At 44.6% G+C, this 6000-nt stretch overlaps 1 protein-coding gene across 6 annotated transcripts in view; it reads left to right on the top strand.

The window, feature by feature from the left end:
- Positions 1 to 353: 353 nt before the first annotated feature.
- The window catches only part of PLEKHA1 (pleckstrin homology domain containing A1), a 32700-nt gene continuing 27053 nt past the window's right edge, over positions 354 to 6000 (top strand). For 2 of the 6 annotated variants that reach the window (XM_027655147.1, XM_027655149.1), the window contains exon 1: positions 556 to 695. The gene's annotated coding sequence lies outside the window, so the exon portion shown is untranslated. Of the gene's footprint in view, positions 493 to 555; positions 696 to 6000 lie in introns of those variants that run through there. The other 4 variants (XM_027655148.1, XM_027655143.1, XM_027655144.1 and 1 more) reach the window with 3 other exon arrangements.

Raw genomic sequence — 6000 nt, 5'->3', positions numbered from 1 at the left:
CATCTCCTGCCATGGGCAGGGACACCTTCCACTGGACCAGGTTGCTCCAAGTCCCGTACAACCTGGCCTTGAGCACTTCCATGGATGGGGCAGTCATAGCTCCTCTGGGCAGCAGATACCAGTGCCTCCCCACCCTCACAAGGAATACTTTATTCCCAATATCCAACAGTCCCTTCCCCGCCGGGGCCTCCCCATTAAACACAACACTACTATCGCAGTAACTGGACTACAACTCCCAGCATGCCCCGCGCCGCCGCGCCCCCGGCACTGCACTACATGTCCCAGCAGGCTGCGGGGCGGAGGCGCATGCGTAGGGAGGTCTCCCGGCGGGGTGGCGGGAGGCGCCCGATCCCTCGGCGGGACTCGGGAGCGGGGGAGGCTCCGGGCCGGGAGAGGGCCCGGCAGCGCCCGGCTCTGCTCTGCTCGCGGCTCCGCCACGGCTCTCCCTTCCTCCCCGCTCCTGTCACGGCTCTCCGCACTGCCAGCGCTCCAGTAAGTGCGGCGGCCCCGCCCTGGGTGATGCTGTTCCTCCCGCGCCTGCCCGGTGTGTGACCGCGCAGAGCCGTGTCCCGCTCCCGCCGCGCCGCTCCCTCCTCTTCCCTTCCCGTTTTCCCGGGAAGCCGCCGCCGGGCGCGGGGGCTCCGTGCGTGTGTCACCCGTGGGATCGCCCCGGTGGCGCTGTCACGGCCCCAGAGGTAAGGGCGGGGGTGGGCGAGCTCAGCGCCCGGCACGGGTCGGTCCCCTCGCAGCCCGGGGTGAAGGGGCGATGTTGTCCGGGCAGACCCTGCAGGGGTGGTGCGGGCTCGGCTCTGGGATCCCAGTCCCAAGCTGCAGCTCCAGGGAGGAGAGCAGTGTGGCTGGGACCGCCGGCGTGTGGTGGTGGGTTTGTTTTTAGCCTTTGGAAAGGCCCGTGTTGGAAAACTGTTGCCTGTGTTCCAGGTTAGCTGTAACCCGGGCTGGTTATTTACTGAGCCAGAGCGATTTTGAATGGATAACTTGACTATAAAATGAGCGTTAAACTGTAACTACTGTTGTTATATCCGCGGGTTTTATCGCCTTCAAAATTCCGGATAGGCGTTTGACGTGCTGCTGGTTTAATACGGGCTTAAATACTGCGTGTGTTGTGCAGTTCCCTTAGGAAGGAGTCAGGCATGACCTTCGTAAAAGGCATTATGTTGTTGCATAAAATGTTTGTGAAGTAACATCAAGAGGACAGCAATTTCACTCTGGGGAACAGGCTGCTGTTTCGAGGCCTTTTTTTAAAAAAATGTCTAATTTTCACTAATCAATGCACTGTGTTTGTAATCAAGCAGAATGAACAGTCTCCAAGAGGGGAAGCGGTTATTAATTTGTTAGGCTGAGCGTGTGAATTAGGCCTGAGCAAAAGGGGGTTACTTGTCTGAGAAAAGTTGAGCGGTAGAATTCCTTTTTAAATTTTTTTTAGCTTCTCAAGAGCTAGATCTCCCCGTGCTTCACCTTCTTACCAGAGCACAGTACTTTTAAAGATACTGCTAGGTGTACAGCAAGCTGGACAGCATCAGCTTTTTGTTGCCTTTTGGCAAATTCCTTACTTTACTCACAGAGGCTGTAACGTCTGCAAAGATAAATTTTCTATTCTCTTCCCATTATCCAATCCCACACATGACACTGGAAGACAAGAGCCATATTTGATCCTGCAGTTTGGGCCTGTGGGGTGTGAGGAATGGCTTCTCGCTGTTGAATGCATCAGGGTTTGTTGAGTTTTGCATTTTTTTTTCTCAGATTTGTCCACTTCCTTTTTTATATTTGGGCTGTATTCATTCTAAAGCAGCACAGACACAGTCTTTACTGAGCTGGAATTGTACCTGGTAACTTTGGTTACTCTATGATGAGTTATTCTGTCTTACTGAGTTTACTACGCTGCACTTTTAAGGATGGGGTTTTTTTTAAATACTCTTGATTTGAAAATAGTTATGAAGTATGATAAATTCATGTCAGTTTATTTCAGCTGAGTTACAACTTCAAAGCAAACTCAGTAGTCCTCAAGAAGGTCTCTACATCCAGTTTTGTACAGGAAGACTTTAAGTTTTATCACTTATTCTCCTGAGGTTCCACACTGGATAAATTCACAGAGCACTCACTGCATTCTAGGGAGTCTTAGCAGAGAGTTTGGAACAGTGAACTCGTATTTTAGGTCCATTCAGTCTTGTTTCCTACTCTTGGTTATTTTTAGTTGAGGGAGTCACACAAGTAACAATACATAAAACTGTCAGGTTTGTAAAGCAAAGAAGTGTAGAAGTGCTGCTTTCCTGTTTGTCACGTGAATAAGTGTTAAAAGTGGGCTGGAATCTCTCATGGGAGAGGGAGATGCTGGGCCTGGCTGGTATTTGGAGGAAAACCTTTTAATTCAGGGATAGGTAAACACTGATGCAGAAGGTGATAATTCAAGAAATAATACATGGGGAGTTTATGTATCCTGGATATCACTGAATGCTGGACTGCTGGAGTCAGCTTTGGATAAAAAACGAAACTTTGTGTGACTTATGTTCTATTTGCAGTTATTAAACATTGCGATTTGATTTTGTGAGTGTAGAAAATTTAATTTTGAGTTCGTCAGTTCTAACGATAAAATCTGTTTTCTTAAGCTATTTCAGTGCTTTATAACTACACTTGACCTCATGTTCCACTGTGTAGCTCTGCATTTTAAGGGTGAAGTTAAAGAGCAACATGCACACTGGGTCACTGACAGGTATCTTGCAGTGTTTAAATATTTTAGAGGAGGAGATGCTTTCATATAAATTAGAGAATAGGCAAAGAAGAACCAGTGTGTGAAGAAAATAGGCAGCATCTTATTGCTTTTCCTCCTGCTCTCCCCCTGTATTTATTTTTCCTCAGCTGTAGTGACTGAGTGACAGAAGACAGACACACACATGGGGAATAAGGAAGGCATGTACATGAGGAAGAGACCTGACTGCAGGAAAAGGCCTTGCTTTTTCCAGGTAGCTGTGGCTTATTTCCCAAGGCAGGGGAGCTGTTTGAGCTCACATAAAGGCTGCTGTATGTCAGAGCCTTGGTGCAGAGGAGAGGAAGTGCAAAAGTCAGTTTTTATTGACTGTAACAGATTAGAAAGAACTTTAGGACGTTACTGAAATGTGAACAGATCTCTGCTTGTAACACAGCCTCCAGTGCAGTGCTGGATGTAGCCCAGCCTGCCAGGCCTGCACAATTCTTAATCTATTTTAGTAGATTTAGAATTCCATCGGTGTCTTTATTACTGACTGCTCCTGGTTATTTAAGCTGACAGTTATCAGAGTAAATGCAGTTCCCTCAGAGAGCAGCAAACCAGCAGCATTGGCAAGTGAGTGCATGTTCTGATGAGAAGTTCCCTTGCATGCTCTGGTGTGCACTGGGATGTGTCCAGCTGTGCATCACTGTTTAGACAAACATCCTCTGGTATCACAAGTTATTGTATCCTTCTTGCAGGGTGGTTTTTGGCAGGTTGGGGTTTTTTTTTTACTGATAATTATGACAATAGAAATATTCTTAGAAAATACTTACTGAGGTTTGGAGCCAAGTGAACCTTTGTGCAGTTGTATAATTGCATGAAAGTACAGGATAGTAGCTTACTTCAGTGCCAAAATAGGGGAATTTAGGTGACTGGCTTTAGCATAAAACGTTTTTACAAAGTGTAGCAAGTCACCAGGAAACAAATTATATAAGAAACAGAACAGTCAGTACATGTATTCTTTTGGTTTTGGGCCTAAATGCAATAAGATGTGGCTAGAAGCATTGCTATCAATGATTTATAAAATTATGTAAGAAACCTAAATATCAAAATTCTAGCGAGCTTATCTGACATTTAAAAATAATGTAACTGCTTTAGAAAAATTTCCTGCTGAGGAGGTCAGAGTAGTGAGAATGGTTTGAGTTCAGGTTTTGAAGTTACCCTGTAATGCAGAGAATGACTGAAATGAATTGGAATGGGAGATATGGCAGAGCCGAATTTTTTCTCCTCTTACACTGATCTCTCACATTAGGGCTTTGAAAATATATGGGTCTAAGGTCATCTTGCCACATGCTGTCCCCTAACTGTGAGAAATATTTAGATACGTGTTCATATATGGTTGAATTCTATAAATAACACTTTCAGTGCTAGGTAAAGCAGCAGGGTTTTGTTGCTGTTGAGGAAGGAAGCTGGTTCATTGTCTCAGCACTAAGCAGCATTTTCTCCCTCCAGGGACTTGCAGAAGCATCTAGAATGTGTAGGTGTTTCTTTAATCTTGGAGAAGGAACTTATTAAGCTTTCTGGTGCAGAACTATATGAGCCACTTACTTTTAACAGATGTTATCTGCTCGAGGAGGGAGTTGCAGGTCTGGTAGACATTTGTGGCATTCAACAGTTTAAACAGTTTTCAGGTTTGAACATATGCCTTTGCCTTAAAATCTGAATAGTTTCAGGTATTTTATGTAGAAGAAAGGTGGTTCAATGGTGAGGTTGCTGCTCTGGGACTTGGGAAACAGGTTCAGCTCACTGTGTTGCCAAAAAGCTTCCTGTGTGGCCTGGGACAAGCTGCTGCTCTGTCCCTCCATTCTCATACTGAGACTGCAGAGCAGCAGCAGCTCTGCTTTGTGGGAACATTGTAAGGTTATGTCAGGTTTGATGTGTCCAGTGTGCTAGTCCAGGTGTGGTAATAAAGCTCCATTGTGCTGGGAGGGAGAGGCTGGAGAAACTGCCCAAGGTAAAAGCCAGGGATAAACTCCAGGCAGGAGGAGTCAAACCAGAAAAATAAGTGGGGGTAAAAAAAAAGTTTTGATTGGAAATATCCTGGGTCAGTTAAAGACAGAGAAAACAAGTCCTTGAAACTTTAAGGAGCGCTGCATTGCTTTGCTTGTTTAACAAAATTTTAAAACAATGCTTAAAATACCCGAACAAACATGCAGATCTTTTCTGTTGTGGCTCTGCCACACAGGGAACGGTAGCAAAGCTCTCTCTGTTCCTTTGTTGGCTGTTCTCTCCTTTGGAAGATGGTTTTAATTCTAGCTGACCGTTGCATCCAAATGTTTTGGGTATCAGTTTTGTTCCTTTGTTCTGCTGGCATGATAGGCAGAATCTCTTAAATTAGGTCTGATTTATTGACTTTTCGTGCGAAAGAGGCTGAGAAAAAATAACTTCTGTACCTCCCCACTGCCCCAAGGGGGAAAAGAATTTGCAGCCACCTCTAGAGAGCAGTGTATTTAGTAACATTATAGAGCTAAAAGTATTTTGGATCTAAAACCCTTCTGGTGGAAATAGGCCTTTGTCATTGCTATAAATTGAAAATATAGACTAGACAACAATTATCAAGCTTTGCAAACATGTTTTCATTGTTGAGAGTCAGCACTGCCAGGAACAGTCTGAATACTGACAGAGAGGTGATAAATTCGTTCATTTAATATGTAATTGGTTTGATGTGTATGCTCTCCTTGGGTACTTTGGTACCCACCACATTTACATGCCATGTCCAAGAAAATGTGTTTGAACTTGTTCAGACTGGTGACTTAATTAAGTTAAGCGCTAGAACAGTTACATGCCAGGTTTATTGTAAGAGTGAACAGTCCTCTTAAAGCTGCACTTCAGAAGATGTTGTTAAATATATTGGTTAACTCTTTAGGGAGGCCTAAAATGACAAATGCAAACTTAGGCTGTACTAAAAATTTGTTTGACAAGTTATTTCCGTGTCTTGTAGACTCTGTGCCTGTGTGTGCACTTAGTGCTGCTTAAGGGATGTTCTTGATTCAGAAGTGGTTTTGCTTATTCAGGACTTCTGGCTTTGGGTATATTGGGGTTTTTTTCTCATTAACCTTTTTCTTTTTATTTTTTCTTCCTTAAATCAAGTTCACTGCAGGTCCTGTAATTTATTTATACTATCTTGCTAATTTGTGCAGTGCCCTGTTTTTTGGGTGGAGGAGCATGATTTCTTCAGAAGGCTCCTTTGCTCCCTTTCTGGGGGGAAGGCAGCAGGACAGTGTGTTGAAAAGCAG

Source organism: Corapipo altera, unplaced genomic scaffold, assembly GCF_003945725.1.
Source record: "Corapipo altera isolate COAL_440 unplaced genomic scaffold, ASM394572v1 180, whole genome shotgun sequence".
Classification (NCBI taxonomy): Eukaryota; Metazoa; Chordata; class Aves; order Passeriformes; family Pipridae; genus Corapipo; species Corapipo altera.
This window is presented reverse-complemented; position numbering and strand designations above follow the sequence as displayed.